At 45.8% G+C, this 17,486-nt stretch overlaps 1 long non-coding RNA gene across 1 annotated transcript in view; it reads left to right on the top strand.

The window, feature by feature from the left end:
- LOC138849192 (uncharacterized) overlaps window positions 1-12,884 on the top strand; it is a 66,113-nt gene extending 53,229 nt beyond the window's left edge. Inside the window, exon 3 of the long non-coding RNA XR_016231674.1 lies at window positions 12,409-12,884. This is a non-coding gene — a long non-coding RNA (uncharacterized LOC138849192). The remainder of the gene's footprint in view (window positions 1-12,408) is intronic.
- The last annotated feature ends 4,602 nt before the right edge of the window (window positions 12,885-17,486 follow it).

The following is a 17,486-nucleotide window of genomic DNA, read 5'->3' as shown; positions in this document are numbered from 1 at the left end:
AGAGAGAGAGAGAGAGAGAGAGGTCTTCTGTCTGCTGTTTCACTCCCCAGTTGGCTGCAATGGCTGGAGCTGCACTGATCTGAAGCCAGGAGCCAGGAGCTTCTTTCAGATTTCCCACGTGGGCACAGGAGCCCAAGGACTTGGGTTGTCTTGTGCTGCTTTCCCAGGCCACAGCAGAGAGCTAGATTGGAAATAGAGGAGCCAGGACTTGAATGGGTGCTCATATGGGACACTGGCACTGCAGGCGATGGCTTACATGCTACGCCACAGCACCGGCCCCTCTGTTTAGTGTTTTTTTTTGTTTGTTTGTTTGTTTGTTTTTGTTTTTTTCAGTGGGAGGTAAAATAGCAAGGTTTATTAGGGAAGAGGCATCTGTAAGGATGGATGGGCACTTCTCCAGACAGAGCCTGAAAGGGTGCCCAGTCTCTCGAACTGGGGGGGGGGGGGGAAGGGAAGAAGCGAGGTTACATGGTTGGGTGGAGAGATTACATCTGGCCAGACCAGGCGGGCGACTCAGCAGAGAGGCAGAGGGCTGAGCACGCAGTCTGGTTGAGGCAGGGGGTTTTTAAGGAGATGGGTCTTGCTTCCCCACCTGTTCCTCTTGGAACAAAGGGCTTTTTGGATGCAAATGTTAAGAAACTTCTCCCTGAGTTTTGCAAATGTTAAGAAGCTTCTCCCTGAGTTTTCTCTTGAAGGTCTGAAACAAAGGAATTTATGGATGCAAATGTTATCAGACCGGAGGAAGGGAGCAGGGTGTTTGAGATGCAGATACTGGGCTGCACCTGGGAGATACCAGGTAGAAGGGGTCAGGGCAGGGCAGGATGTTTCAGGGCTGCCCCTGAAACACCATCAGGATGACTTTGAGATGCAGATGCATATGCTGGACCTAGATGTCTTCTCTTTAGGCCTTTATGTCACACACACATAAGCTCATAACTGACTTAATACCTAACGTTCCCCCCTCAAGAGGTAATATCCAAAATTCTTCTTTGGGATTATGGATGGAGTTCTGTTTTCTGTACTTCTTCAAAGCTGGCATGTGGGCGTCAAGGGGGATTTGGGTATTTCCCCTTGCTATCTGTCTTATGGTGTGCGACAGTGGCCTTGGAAAGACTGTGCTGCTCGGTCCAGAGGGCTGCTCAGGTCGTCCAATGGAATGGGCTGGAAGCCTTGTCTGACGACCATTTGGAGTTTGACAGCTTTTAGTCTGTTAGAGACAAAATGAACAAGGGCATTAAAAGCACATGGTGCAAAGAGAAGCATCAAGATTACAGAAGTTATTGGGCCAAGGAGAGGAAATAGCCAGGATTTCCATGATCAGATGTCAGGCCAGAAATCCTAGCCCTGCTTTGCCTGATCCTGGAGCTGTTTGGCTTTTTCCAGGAAAAGTACGAATTTGGATTTGTACCTGTCCAGTCTGATTGACCCAGAGACAACATTCTTCCTGAAACATGGCACAGACACCCCCCGGAGCAGCAGTTAGCATGTCCAATATTTCTTTCTTTCATAACCTTTTGTGACTTCCACACACCCTCTTCAACTTACTTGAAACATTCCATCATTTCCATTTCAGTCTAGAGTAAACTAACCATCAGGATTCTTACAAACCATGTAAATATGGAAAGCCTTATTTAAAAAGCTCTTTCCTTTTTAACCCTTCTTACTAACAATACTCTTTCCTTCTAAACCTTTCTTACCAAGCACACATTTCTATACTTGTGATGTTTTTTATAGAGTCTGGTTGGCTCTTTTTACCTTACTGGAAGACTGTGGTCTTCATGCAGAGTGAAGGTGCCTTACAAATCCCTTCTGTGATCTAGAGCTCTATTTAAGGCAATCAGTTCTGCTAACTGAGCAGAAGTTCCTGGGGGCAGAGCACGCTTCAATAATGTGCCATGCCATCACTGTTGTATACCCTGAGAAGCAGGTCCTGTCTGACAAAGCTGCTTCATCTGCATTAGTCAGGGGGCTGTCTTTTAGGTCCCTTCTGCTAGCATAGATCAAGTCTATAGTCTCAGCACAGGAGTGGAGGGGACCACTTTCCCCTGGAACTGGCATTAAAGTAGCTGGGTTTAGAGTAGAGCAATGCCTTATTTTCACCTGAGGGTTTTCTTGAAGGAGGACCTGATACATTAGTATCCTACTATCTGTGAGCCAGTGATAGCCCTTTTGCTCTAATAGAGAATTTATTTGATGTGAGGTATAAAGGGTGATATTTTGCCCCAATGTAGCTACCTCCTCTGTCAGCAAGGCAGCTGCTGCTATCATCCTTAGGCAGTGAGGCCATCCTTGTGCAACCATGTCTAAGGTTTTAGAAAAGTAGCCCACAGGTTGCTTAACAGGTCCCAGATCCTGAGTTAGCCCTCCTAAGGGGACTCCCTGCCTCCCAGTGATGAGAGGGTCTCTCTGGGTTTGGCAGTCCTAGCACAGGGGCTTTAGTCATAGCATCCTTTAGCTGAGCAAAGGCTGTGGTTTGCTCTTTCTGTTTAGTGTTAATAGAGATATCTATTGCTACTTATTTGGAGAAGTCAGTTTAGTATCTTCATCCTTAGAAAAGAATGTGCTCCATAGTTCAAGCCAGATAACCATGATATCCTTGCTCCTCAGTAGACATTTTCTGGAAGAAAAGAAGGAGAGAAGCAGGAAGTGGGCAGGGATGGCTGCAGGTGGTGGTGAGGGGTCAGACAGTGTCTGGCAGGATCCCTAAAGAGAGAAGAGGACATGGCCTAGCAGAGTGTTTTCTTGTAGGTACCTGCTGTATAAAACCAGAGTCTGTGCCCATCATCTTGCTCTTCATGCCAGAAAGGGAATGTGTTTGCTGTGAGTAGGGAAGCTATGAGGAGAAAGGAAGTGATGCTTTAGGGTCTGGAGGAGTGGCTCAGGTTGCCCAAATAGCTGGTGAGAGCAGGCAGTCCCATTTATGCATTCCAAGCATCCTTCCTTCCCAGCTATGGTTACAGCTGTCTCTGCCACAGGGGCTGGAGTTGCTTCTGTTGGGACTTCTACCCAGGAAGGCCATGCCTCGCTGTGTGGTGCTGGAGATGACATATTGCAGTTAAGCTGTCCTCAGGGGGCTTTGCAGATTTAGGGACTCATTATCCTGGATAGTGTGACAGTATTGATATTGATGCCCATGGGAGAAGTTATTATACAGGTGGGATCATGGGACAGTCTCTGCTACTGCCTCTACCCATTGGAATCCAGGCACTACAGGATGCAGAGGGAGTTTTATTTTTTAACATTGCTTCTTTGTGAGCAAAAGAAAGGAAGTTATGTTCCCTAAAATGAGATCGTGATTTGTCCAAGCAGAATAAAAAACTGCCTCCTTCCAGGAGAGAGGAGATGCCACAATTGGTCTGGATTACCCTTTTTTGAAATGCAGAACGAGAGTTTTAAAAAATATTTATTCTTATTTATATGAAAGAGAGAGAGAGAGAGGCAAAGATCTTCCATCTCCTGGTTCACCCTCCAGATGCCTCCAACAGCCTGGGCTGGGTCAGGCTATAGCCAGGAGCCAGGAGCTCCATCCGGGTCTCCCAAGTTGGTAGCAGGAAACCAAGTACTGAGTGATCACTGGCTGTCTCCCAAAGGGCATATTAGCAGGGAGCTGGAGTGCAAAGCAGAGCTAGGACCTAACCCAGGGATTCTGTTATGGGATTTGAGCATCCTGAGTGGTGTCTTGACTGCTACATCAAATCTCAGATTCCCCTTTTCTGCCCCTGTTGGAGGAGAGCCAGAGAGCGCTCACGGTAACTGCCTCCCACCCCATGGCAGAGCTTTTGCAGTGCCACGTGTGCACTCTGAGGGGTCCGAGTGGTGGTGCTCGGCATTCCGGTGCTCTGAAGACACTGGAAGCCTGGACGTGGAGAGCTGCTGCATACTGGTGCTAGCATCTGGGCCTAGGCTTTGTCTTCCTTGTACAGTCAACAAGTAGTCCTTCCTTCCTGTTGTTCGTCAGGAACTTATAATTGGTTCACCAGCCAAGCTCTCTGCTTCTATGTAGTACATAGCAGCAGTTAGGACACACTTGTGAACTTTGCTGCCCCTGTGGGCAAATAGTCCATGGCGAGATGTGTTCGTTGAGAAGGATGAGTGAGGTTAGAAAGTGTTTACCCCGAGGAGACTCTGCCTTATATCTCTCTGAGACGCTGATGGCTTCCGTAAGGCTGGTGGGCATCACTGGAGCCTGCGGCGGCATTGGGTTTTAAGTGGAAGATTCTCTGCTTTCTCATCGGACCGTGGTCAAACTTGTGAGTCCAGCATCATCCTTCATCTGTCATCCATCCCTGTGTGCTAAGAGACAGCTTGAGGCAGTGGCAGGAGCACGGCAAGGAGTAGAATTTCCAGTCACCTCTACAGTGGGACCCACGCTGAAGCCAAGGGAGGTGGCTGCCTCACCAAGAAGGGATGCTGCTAGGAGGTGTGTCCTGACTGTGTTGTGAGAAATGGGATTTCAGGCAGGTTCCTCACCAGCTCTGTGCCTCAGCTTCTTCATCTGTGAAATGGCCATAGTACTATCGACTATACTGCCTGAGGGAGGCAGGTCTGTATATGAAATGTTTTCAAGGATGCCTGTCCCATAGTTGGCTCCTTGTAAGGGTTCAGTTTGTGTGACGAGGCCTTTATCATGGGCAGCTTTGAGACTGAATGCAAGAGCTCCTGGGGAGCTAATTTTGCCTCCAGCAGATTTTTGCCCATGTCTGAAAACACTGTGGTTGCTAAAAGGCAGTGAGTGGTGGGTGGGTGCTTCTGGCCCACAGTAGGTAGCTCAGCACAGATCTCAGAGCAGTTACCAGTCCAGATGGGAACAGGGCTGAGGCCAGAGGACTGCCCCATGCAGGGCTTCCGCCTTGGCCCTAGGCAGGTTGCAAGGGTGAAGCAAGTGGCGATGCTCCTCCCTTTCCCAGCCTGCTCACGATGTACCATCGGCTGCCACCTTTCTTCATTGTCAGCCACCTCTACACCGTGTTCCCACTTCCTCTCTCCCTCCCGCCCTCCCTCCCTCCTTCCTCCCCTCTACCTACCTCCCTTCCTTCTTTCCTCCCTCCCTTCCTCCATTCCTCGTCCCTTCCTTTCTTCTTTCTTTCCTCTATTCCTCCCTGCCTCCATTCCTCCCTTCTGGAATGTACTAGTTGTTGGGATTTTGTAGGGGTATTAAAATAAAATCAACTAGCTCATCAAAAGGCATTCTTTTTAGTGGTCTTTTAGTATCTCTTCAGGGCCTGGCATTGTGGTGTAGCAGGTAAAGCCACTGTTTGTGGTGCTGGCATCCCTTATGGGCACCAGCCCATGTCCTGGCTGCTCCAGTTCTGATCCAGCTTCCTGCTAATGGCAACAGAAGATGACCTACATGTTTGGGCCCCTGCACTGATGTGGGAGACCAATAAGAAGTTCCTGCCTCCTGGCTTCAGCCTGGCCTAGCCCTGGCTGTTGTGGGCATTTGGAGAGTGAACCAGAGGATGGAAGATCTCTCTCACTCTTTCTCTCCTTGTCTCTCCCTCTTTCTGTAACTCTTTAGAGCTTCCCGGAGAAGGTGAATGACAGCCAGCCCTGGTTTGAGGTTCAGCTTTTCATTGTCACAGTCATTGGAGTCATTGCCTCTGTTTCTAAAAGTCTGAGTTTACCAAAAGCATAGGCCCTGCCAAGAAGGGGCCCTTGGGGGTTTGGATGACATCTCCAGAACAGACAGAGTCCTCACTGATGGTGGGGAGGGCATTTCTCGGCCTCCCTTCTCTCCTTGATGGTGATCCTAGCCCCAGGGGGTAGTTGGTGTCACATGGAGGATCATTTCAGAAAGACTGTGCGGTCCACCTGGGAAGCTTCCATAGCTACAAGTCAATTGATAGCTCACAGATACATCCTTTACCTGAGTTATTACAACTATAGCTTTGGCTGCATATAGACTCCTGCTAAGTCTGTAGGTTCTGCACTTTGCATATTTTGTGTCACTAAATGAAAAGGGAAGTGATCTTACGCAGTGTGGGGTTAGATGTGGGTTCAGAGGGGGCTTCCATCATACTCATTGCTGATCTTTGAGATGATGCCTTGCATGCAGTATACTCTCAGTTCTGATTTTGGTATTTGGCCATTTTTTCATGTTCTCAAAGCTCTTTAACTGTCTCTCCTGTTTAGAAAAACACCACATTTCTCTCACAGATGACTTATGGTTTTGGAGTAAGAAATATAAGCAGAAAGGAATTTTCCATAAAAGTAGCTCAGTGTTTTATTTTCAGGATTACAGAACGTTATTGAATATGAATGCAATATGCCTGTAACCTCATGGCACCCACAAAATATTAAAAAATGTGCATTTGATGAAGCGTCAGATATGAACCATGAGTCAGGGCAATTTTTCAAAGCCATTGTACAGAGCCTTATGACAGCAATAAATACCTAAATATCATATTAATAATTGGATTCTGACAAGTTTGCAATTGTGGCCACACATCACCAAAACTGTTTGCTCAGCACCTCTCAGAAAAAAAAAATGAGGATGCTTTTTGTGTGATCCATTTTCAAATAATAAAATATGAGAAAACAACAAAAACCACTAACAAAGGAGAGAAAAGATTGGAATTCTAATCTTGAGCCTTTTGTTGGGCCTGTTCCTTTTGTCTCACTTAGAAGCAGAAAGTGAAGGTCTCATGTCGGATGGGCAGTTGGACTTGTGTTCAAACTTGGGTTTTGCCTCTCAAGACCTCTACAACTTTGGTCTCTTAGTCAATTAAATATGCAATTAAATATTTATTTAAATTATTAGGCTATTAAATCATTTACTCAATTAAATATTCATCTTAGAATGTTTTCATGCATAAAATAGAATAATAACTCTTTTTAAATGTTTTTAATAGAAAACTTTTATTTAATCAATATAAATTTCAAAAGTATAACTTTTGGATTATAGTAGTTCTTCCTCTGGTAACCACCCGCAAGCCATCCTATCTCCTACTCCCTCTCCCATCCCATTCTTTATTAAGATTTATTTTTACTTAGCTTTATATACAGAAGATCAACTCTATACTGAGTAAAGATTTCAACAGTTTGCACCCACACTGATACATGAAGTGTAAAGTACTATTTGAAGATTGGTTTTACCATTAATTCTCATAGTACAACGCATTAAGGACAGAGGTCCTACATGGGAAGCAAGTGCACAGTGACTCCTGTTGTTGATTTAACAATTGACATTCTTATTTATGATGTCAGTAATCACCCGAGGTTCTTGTCATGAGCTGCCAAGGCTATGGAAGCCTCTTGAGTTCACAAATTCTGGTCTTATTTAGACAAGGCCATAGTCAAAGTGGAAGTTCTCTCTTCCCTTCAGAGAAAGGTACCTCCTTCTTTGATGACTCGTTCTTTCCACCAAGATCTCACTCACAGAGATCTTTCATTAGGTCATTTTTTGCCACAGTGTCTTGGCTTTTCATGCCTGAGATAATCTCATGGGCTTTTTAGCCATATCCGAATGCCTTAGGGCTGATTCTGAGGCCAGAGTACTGTTTAGGGCATCTGCTAATATATAAGTCTGCTGTGTATCCCACTTCCCATGTTGGATAATTCCCTCCTTTTTAATTCTGTCAATTGATAATAACCCTTTCATGGGGATTTTGTGTGGGTGAAATGAGATAGACCACATATAATTGGAATACAGGAAGCAATACTTGAGAAACTATCTATCACTAGCTCTTATGGCGAAGGTAGTGTGGAACTTGTTTAATACTTACAAATATGTTATTTTGAATGTTAATCCTCTTATTATTTCCTTTTAAAAGAAATCTTTGGAATTGGGAAAGATTTGGGAAAATCAGAAGTATGACATATTTCTACTGTCCAGTTCAAGGTGAGCTTGGACACTATATTGTAGGGAACAAAACTGTCTCGAGGAAGCCCCAAGTTGCGTTAGCCAGATTTTCAGGCATCTAGCTGGCTTGTGAAAGTCACAGACTGAACAGCAGAACTTTGTAGGATCTTCCAAAATGCCAATGGATGGAAATGACTCCAGCTGAGAGAGAATTCACATGAGTGAGCAAAGGACCAGTTCTCTTCTCTCTTCTGAATTCAAGTGTAAAGGTGAAGGAGGAAAATCATGTGGGCTGTATAACTTCCTTGCTTCTATTGGTCTTCCATCCAAAATGCAAATCAGCTGTGTTCCAGGCCTCCTTCACTAGGTGTATGATCAGGGCAAGTTGTTCAACTTTCTCAAGCCTCCTGTCCTCTATCTGTGAAAGGATACTGGTCACAGTACTTGCTATGGTTTGGATATGGTTTGTGTGTATTCCCCAAAAGTTCAAGGGCAGGGAGCTGGTCCTTGGTGTTTTGGGAGCTGGTGGGACCGGGAGGGAGGTGATAAGGCCAGCAGGCCACTGCTCTCTGAAGAGATTAATGGTGATCTCCTGGAGTGAATTAGTTCCTGTGAAATTGGATTATTACCAAATAGCAAGGCTGGCTGCTCCACACTCTCCAGCTTCCTGCCTTGCCATGTGATCTTGCCCTTTGCCCATGCTGACCATATAATATCCCCTGCCATGCTGTGTTGCAGTCAGTGAGCACTACATAGGTGTGAGCTCAACAATGCTTTTTTCTTGGTAAAGTGACAGCCTCTGGTATTTCATCATAGCTGCAGAAAGTGGACTAAGACAGCACCTGTCCCTACACACAGTCATGAAGATTAAAGGAGATGATGCATAAGGAATGCTTCACCTCTGATGGTTCTTACTACTTCTTTAAGAATTTATTTATTTATCTAAAAGTCAAAGTTACAGAGTAGGGAGACAGAGGCAGAGACAGTTGAGAGAGAGAGATCTTCCATTTGCTGGTTCACTCCTCAAATAGCTACAAAGCACAGGGCTGGGCCAGGCTGATGCTAAGAGCCAGGAGCTTCTTTTGGGTCTCCCACATGGGTGCAGGGGCCCAAGGACTTGGGCCATCTTCCATTGCCTTCCCAGGCACATTAACAGGGCACTGGATTGGAAGTGCGGCAGCTGGGACTTAAACTGGCACCCATATGGGGTGCCTGCACTGCAGGCAGTGGCTTTACCTCTTACAGCATGGTGCTGGCCCCTTTATACTTTTATTATCTCTAGTCCCAGAATTCTTTGGTCTTCTCCCTGATTCTCCTGGTCAAGTTTGCCCAGGGAGCAGCGTTTGAATGGCAGGTGAGTTTTTGAGCTTCTGACAGCTGCTGTTGTGAGATATTAGGTTCAATAATTCTGCTGGTTGCAATGGCCTTGGAGTATCACAAAAAGGGAAGGTTTGAAACTGCCAGGAGAGGAGAGCCACCTGTAATTAAGCATCTCTTCTTTGATCCATTCATTGCACCCATGTATGTATGCATAGATATTGACTTACAAAGTATAATTAGGTTAAATATTTCTGGTGACATTTTGCTAACTCTTCTGTGACATTCCCCATGACTATTTTTATTGCAGTGCTTTCTAGAACAAAACTTTGTTGCCAGAATTTCTGCAAAATTTTTAAAATACATGTATTTTAACTTTTGCTTTACATGTGGTTTTTTTTGAAAAAAATGTATCACAATGGAAATATTCCCTGTGATTTATAGCAAAATGAAAACTTCAGGAATTATAGGTGCTTTCATCCTGGGATAACGTTTGCTGTTTGCTGGGAATGAATGCCAGCCATAAAAAATAGATGGGCGCTGCTTATTTAGTGTTTTCATTTGTTGTAGCAAATCTATCTGTCAGGAGAATTTGACAACAAGATGAGCACCCGCAGTTTGATTCATACAGGAAGAACAGGAGGAACTCTGCTGAGATTGGACTTCGGCTTGGTATATGGGGGAAATACAGGTTAATAAGGAAATCCAAATAAATTCCAGAGCCAGGAAACTTACCGGAGCAAGGGGAATGTGATGCTAGCCTTCGGCCACCTGATAGTGACACACATTTGAGGAAGTCTCACTAGCTTTAGATTTGAAGCATCAAGGATCCTTCCTCCAACTTGAATTTGTGGGTCACAAATTACTTTTATGATACTCTGAAAGCTTGCTTTCTTCATAGGATTCTGTACAGGCAGAGACTCATACAAAAGATATTTATTAATGCATCCAAGAGAACATCTTAAATACCTGATGTGTTCTAAGTAATTGCCACTGAGGCAGGTGCTTCCTGGAGAAGTAAGAATGGGACAAAGAGGAACTTGTGCATAAATAAGCAAATGCAAAGAGATGCCAGAAGCTCCCCAACAGGGAGCTTTGTGATACAAAGAGGGAGAAAGAGGAGGGAATTGTAGGAGTCCTCTCTATCAGAGCAGGCTTCCAAGCAGAGATGGAGCTTGGGAAAAGATGAAGCATTAGCAGGTGTTCATCAGAGCAGAATAGGACAGGAATTCCAGGAAAAGGCAGGACTTGAGCAAAGGCAAGGGGGTGCATAACCCATGAACCAAGTACGAGGAATCACACTCGGCTTCATCTCGGCATGCCAATCATGCCCACCTGCTGTAAAAGATACAGGAACTGGGGCTGGTGTTGTGGCGTAGTGGGTTAAGCAGTTTCTGTGATGCCAGCATCCCCTGTGGGTGCTGGTTCATGGTATGGCTGCTCCACTTTTGATCCTCCCTGCTAATGCACCTGGGAAAACAGCAGAAGATGGCTCAGGTGCTTGGGCTCCTGTATCCAGGTGGGAGATCCAGAAGAAGCTCCTGGCTCCTGGTTTTGGCAGGGCCCAGCCCCGGACATTGTGGTCATTTTGGGGGAGTGAATCAGCAGATAGAAGACTCTCTCTCTCTTTCTCTCTCTCTCTGTAAATCTTTTTAAAAAATTTTAAAAAGACATAGGAGCTTGGGTTGCTCTGACTTTTAAAATGCACTCAAACACATATCCTTGTATGGGTAAATATCTATCGCTTCCTAGAATGCCTTTGATTGGAAATCACTGCATCATTGTCATGATAGCACTCTGGGTGGAAGGGTGATGATAGCATTTAATTGATTGTAAATAAATTGTGAAAGATATGTATCTGTATTAGGAACAGAAATATGTGTCTTAGAATTAGGGAAGCACAGCATTTTTTAACCCCATGTGACACCTACCCCAAGTAGGAGGCTCTTTGGGAAGTTTGTTCAGTGGAGCTGATAGTTTTCTGCGTCGATTGAATAACAGGGGTCCTTTTGTAATCAGCAACCCTGGGTGTATACCTTACAGTGTGTAGCAAACATGTCTATGTTAGGAAACTGGCGCGGTCTTATCTGTGGCACGACCTGCACCTTGATTTACATTCTATACCCCGGTTCCCGCCGCCATTACTGAAAGCCAGGTAGCCACATGGCCCAAACTACATGTGCCAGGCTCCACCCTCAACCTAATGGGATTCACTGCTCCTGCTTCCCTGCCTGCCCGTGGGCAAAGTTTTAAAAGGACCTATTCCTGAACACACATGGCTCTCTTGGCTTCTCTCTTCTCTCCTGCTCACTCTCTCCAGCCTTCTCTCCTCTCTCACTCCCCCTCTTCTCTTTTTCTCTTGCTCTCCCTTTCCCTTTTCGCCTCTTCCCTCTTGCCTGCTGGGTTTTCCTCAATAAACTCTTTCTCTTACTCCAGCGTCCGGTGTGCTCTATGACGGCTAACAGAAATATATAACAGTCTACTTCCTGTCTCAGGCCTTAACATCCATTAGCAGCTTTGTGGTGCACCTGCTGTGTGAGAACCTAGGCAGGTTCAGCCAAGCCCTTTTGCTTTCTTGCTAATCTTCACCACTGTGGTATGGATGAAGGCTTGGGAGAGGTCCAACAACTTGTGGATGACCACACAGCTAGGCAACATCAGGCCCTTAGTCTGACCCAAGGCTGGAAAATGAGCTCCAGGGTTGCTCCTGCTTGCCTGATAGCACTCTACTGAGTAAGGTTACTGTGCAACAACCCAGAGTCTCACCTGGAAAGGAGTCAAGGTCTGGACCACACTGAAGAGACTCTACTTTCCAGAAAGGATATTTTCACTTAGCGAACTAGTGAAACAAAAATCCCAAAATGGACTAGATTTTCCAAGGACATCTATTTCAACTCTTTAATTAGGTGCACTCCCAAAAATTATAAGGCACATGTGTTTAAACTGAATTAGAGATGGTCACCAGGGGAAAGACTCCTGTGTTGGAATTTGTATTTGGGTCAAGCAGAATTAAGAAGCTGCTGCTGCTGAAATAACATCTGGAAAATCTAAATTTGCAATAACCTGATAACTAGACTCAGTAGCAAGCTACACAATGCTTGTCATCCTGGGTTTGCTCGTAAAATTGTATGCAGTCTCCCACTGTCTTGTGTGCTCTCTCGCTCACTCAACAGCAAGTGAATGGTGTCCTACCTAAAGGAGTTGCAGCTCTCAACTTTCTATCCCCCTCGTGCTGGTGCAGTTTGCAATTTCATTGTGGTTTTCTGTCTTCCTTGGATCCTCCCCCATAGGATCAGGGGTCTGCTTGCCTGCTGGGCCGGATGGACACATTCTCACTAAGAACTCCTGTGAGGACTCAGCCAGCTCAAGGTTGCTCCCACAACTCCATTCCTGCAGATGCATTGGAGATGACTGCTGGCCTGCGGGGTTGGAGAGGCGTGGTCTCTCACAAATCACCCAGTGCGATGGGGACAGCCTCCTCCCTGTCTGCTGTCCCGAGTTTCCATCCAGACAGGTTCGTGTCCCTACTCCCCTCTCCATCCCACAGCCTCCACCTTTGGTTGGTGTCCTTAACTCAGTTTCTCTGGCACAGCTTTGATCTTGTCACTCCCCTGCTTCAAGTCCTATAGAGAGCTCCCAGCAAAGCCAACAGGGCCCCTTGTGATCTAGCTCCTAACGGTCTTTCTGGTCTTAGTCATTGAGATGGTCCCCTGGGCCCCCTGCACTGCAGTTAGTTGCAAAAACATGGAGGAACCTGCACATTGTGTTTGCTTTTTCCTCTTCCCTTTCCATCTGCTTGTGGAGTGTCATGGGCTTTTCAAGATAAATCTGAAAATTTACTTCTTGTTCAGAAAAAAGATTTATTTATTTGAAAGAGAGAGAGAGAGAGAGAGAGAGAGAGAATGAGAGAGAAAAAAGAGCTCTTCTATTTGCTGGGTCACTCCCCAAATGGCCACAAGAGCCAGATCTTTCCCAGGCTGAAGCCAGGAGCCTGGAACTCCATCATGGTCTTGCATGTAGGTGGCAGGGGTCTAAGCACTTGGACCGTCTTCTGGTGCTCTCCCAGGCACATCAGTGGAGAGCTGGATGGGAAGCAGAACAGTTTGGACTCTGACTGGCACATCCCATGTAGCTAATTAATATGCTGCACCACAGCACCTGCACCAAATTTACCTGTTTTGAGGATTCCTCCCTAATGCCATCAGGGTGACTGACCCCTACCTGCTCTTAGCTCCCCTACATAACTTATAGCATGGGCTTGGGAATCACAGCTTGTAGAAGTAAGACTGCATTGATGGCCAGTGCCGCGGCTCACTAGGTTAATCCTCCGCCTTGCGGCATCGGCACACTGGATTCTAGTCCCGGTCGGGGCGCCGGATTCTGTCGCGGTTGCCCCTCTTCCAGGCCAGCTCTCTGCTGTGGCCAGGGAGTGCAGTGGAGGATGGCCCAAGTGCTTGGGCCCTGCACCTGCATGGGAGACCAGGATAAGTACCTGGCTCCTGCCATTGGATCAGCGCGGTGCGCCGGCCGCAGTGCACCGGCCACGGCGGCCATTGGAGGGTGAACCAACGGCAAAAGGAAGACCTTTCTCTCTGTCTCTCTCTCTCACTGTCCACTCTGCCTGTCAAAAAAAAAAAAAAGACTGCATTGTGGGCTGAGGCTTTGGGTCCTTCCAAAACTCATGGGTGGAAGCACTAATCCCATGTGTGAGGGTACTAGGAAGTGGGATCTGTGGCAGTTGGATAGAACATGAATGTGGAGTCGTCATGATGGAATCTGTGCCTTTATCAAAGTGACCCAAAGGGCTGGCATTGTGGCACAATGGATTAAGTTACTACTTGTGACACTGGCATCCCATATGAGAACCAGTTCAAGTTCCAGCCACTCTGTTCCCACCCACCCAGTTCCCTGCAAATCCATCTGGGAAGGTAGTAGAAGATGACCCAAGAGCTTGGACCACTGCCACCCATGTGGAAGACCTCATAGAACTCCTGGCTTTGGCCTGGCCCCTCCTGATTACTGTTATCATTTGGGAGTGAACAAGTGGATGAACGATCTCTCTCTGCCTATAAATAAATAATAAATAAAACTGTAAAAATTAAAAGTGACATACGAGAGAGATTTTGTTTCACCACAGTTTGAGGGTTTAGCAAGAAGGCAAAGGGGGAAGCAGTTCTTCACCAGGAATGGAATAACTGGCACCTTATCTTAGCCCCTGAGCCCCCACAACTGTGGGAAATAAAAGTGTGTGGTTCAGGCCACACTGTCAGTGGTGTTTGTTTAGCTCCTGAGCTGACAGAGGCGGACATGCTTGAGAACATCTCAGAACACACTTGAGTGGAGGTGGAGGCCTGTGAGCCAACTGGAATCAAATAGATTGGAACCCAAGTCCGTGGTTGAAGAGCTTTTATTGCCAACAAAACCACATTCCTAGAAGATACAGAACAGTTTCCTTCCTTCAGTGGAAAACCTCATTGCCTGATGGTTGCAGGTTGTGAAGTTTGCTGCAGCCCGAAGATCGTTCGGAGGGGCTGCAGTTGCCAAGGAAGACAGAGATCCCCCTAAGCCCTCACCAGATAGGGCAAGGAGGACAGTGGGAGAGGGCAGAGCTATGTCTGCTGCAAAACAGGATCCATGCTTAACCAGGAGCTGCCCCTCACTCCCAGGCCCCTGAATCAGGTGTCTTGCCAGGGCCCAGGACTTCTGTGTTCTCCATTCTTTTAAGTTCAGACTGCGGATTTACATTGTCATTTTCCTTAATGGTCCACTATTGCTTGTTAATGTGCCTGTCCCTGTGTGGGCAGGTGACCCTCCACAGAACCACAAGAAACCACACATCACCTGGAGCACCAGCAGTGGGGCTAGACGCAGGCCTGGCTGGGTCTCTGCACTGTCTCCAGTGGGGGGTGGCACCACGAGGAATGTCACACTTGAATTCACCAAGCCTCTTTGCTTTCTCTCCCTGGCCATTCAGGAAAATATCTGCAGCCACTGCCAACAAGTGCATAGTTGTTGAAATTAGGTAGGGCCTTGCCAGTGAATTCTGGCTCTGGAATGTGGGTGGATATGGCCTGCTTTTTAGGGCTGACTCTACAACCCCTCACAGGAGCCTCCGCACTTTTTTTTTTACCGCCTATTCACAGCTAGGTTTTTTTTTTTTTTTTTTTTTTTTCCTTGACAGGCAGAGTTAGACAGGAGAGAGAGAGAGAGAGAGAGAGAGAGAGAGAAAGAGAAAGGTCTTCCTTTTCCATTGGTTCACCCCCCAAATGGCCGCTATGGCCGGCACGCTGCGCCGATCCGAAGCCAGGAGCCAGGTGCCTCCTCCTGGCCTCCCATGCAGGTGCAGGGTCCAAGCACTTGGGCCATCCTCCACTGCCTTCCCCGGGCCACAGCAGAGAGCTGGACTGGAAGAGGGGCAACTGGGACAAAATCTGGCGCCCCAACCCTAGAACCCGGAGTGCCAGTGCCGCAGGCGGAGGATTAGCCAAGTGAGTTGTGGCACCGGCTGACAGCTAGGTTTTGATTCCCAGGGACTCCTTCAGGACCACACATTTAACATTATGAGGTCTTTGTCATGAAAGTGACACCTGCCCCACCTGGCACTGGTTTACGATGTGGCATGAAAGAGCAATGTGCTTTGGCTGCATCAGGTCTTGGATTTGGAGGTTGTTGGCAATCAGCTTACCCTGACAACTACAGTCTAACTCCTACTTGTAACCTTGGCACATAGGAGGCCTCTTGAAACACAGTAGCTGCTCAGTACAAACACACACTTGTTGAATTAATGAATAAAACAACATACTGTGTATAAGATAAAAAGAAATTCCTAATGATCTGTTATGTGACAGGAATTCAGAAAAGTACTACAGGGGAATAATGTTTACCTATGCAGTTAAATATCTATTTTTTTAAAACAAATCTTTATTTCACTTAACTCATTCACTTTGTTCCTTCATGGTTTCAAAGCATCCGCTAAAAGCAAATGTAATGTCATAACATTCAGTCTCAATAAGAATCAGGCATTAAGATCAGGGAAATAGAAATTGTATTTATTTGAGAAGGGAAGATAGAGATAGAGATGGAGATAGATAAATAGATAGATCCCATCTGCTGATTCACTCCCCAGATTCCCATAACTGGCTTGAAGCTAGAATCAGGACCAGAGAGGGACTTGAACCAGAAACTCTGATATGGGGTTTGGATGTCCCAATTCAGTGGCAGAAGGGTGGGGGAGCTTAAGCACTGGACCAAATGCCTATCTCAGAAATCGAAAATATTTTTAAAGATTTATTTTATTAACCTAAAAGGCAGAGCAAGAGAGTCACAGGTGGCAACTTAACCCACTGCTCCACAAAACCAGCCCCCAGAATAGAAGTTTTGATGGGTAGTCAAAATGAAGAAGAAAACTTGTAGTGCTAGGGCTGTGGCACAGGGAGTTAAGCTGCTGCCTGCGATACCTATAGCCCCTATGGGGATGCTGATTTGATTCTTAGCTGCTCCACTTCCAATCCAATTCCTTGCAAATGCATCTGGGAAAGCAGCAGAAGATGGGCCATGTACTTGGACCATTGCATCTCACATGGGAGCCCTGGAATGGGGTTCCTGGCTCTCGGTTTCAATCTGACCAGCTGATAGAAGAATTCTCTCTCTCTCTCTGTTACTCTACCTTTCAAATCAGTAAAATCAATTCAATCTTGTTTTAAAAAAGAAGAATGAAATATGCAGCTACTATTAGGCTGCTAATACTCTTCCTGGTTCTGGAGTTGAGCATCTCAATTTCCAGGAAGCCAGAGCAGAAAGTACGCATGGCTAGAAATCCAACTTTTATTGTAAGAGCGAAAATCCAAGGGAAGCAAAGCTTTGCATGCTGTAAAGTATAAGTCACCACTTTCTTCCAGACCATGCCACTTTTCATTAACAAATCAAATCATTCATTAGAATTAGGAAGGCCATTAGCATTCATGTTTTAAAATGTAATAGAAATGGTTTTTTGAAATTCTAGTGAAATACTGTTTATTTCTGTGCATATGAGCCTAATGCAAAATTTTGGGTTAGTTATCCCTACTATGCACATGAAGGAAGGGAAAAGTGTATTTTCATTGATACTTCCCTAGTGCCTAGTACCTAGTAAGCACTCAATAAATATGTGTTGAATGCACATGAGGTTAAATTTCAATTGAATTAGAGTTGGTTACTTTTTATAGATTGGGTTTTATTAAAATTCTTTCAATAAGCCTTACATAATAGACCACATTGATTTTAATAAAATGTGCATTGATTAAGGCAAAATGTCAGTTTTTTTGCCCTGAACACAATTTCCCACAGTCATTAAACAACATAATAATTTTATTAAATCAATCCTATTCAT

This window comes from Oryctolagus cuniculus, chromosome 3 (genome assembly GCF_051225735.1).
Source record: "Oryctolagus cuniculus isolate XC-2025 breed Fujian yellow rabbit chromosome 3, ASM5122573v1, whole genome shotgun sequence".
Lineage (NCBI taxonomy): Eukaryota > Metazoa > Chordata > Mammalia > Lagomorpha > Leporidae > Oryctolagus > Oryctolagus cuniculus.
Note: the sequence above shows the minus strand (reverse complement) of the source record. Positions and strands in the feature narration are given on the sequence as shown.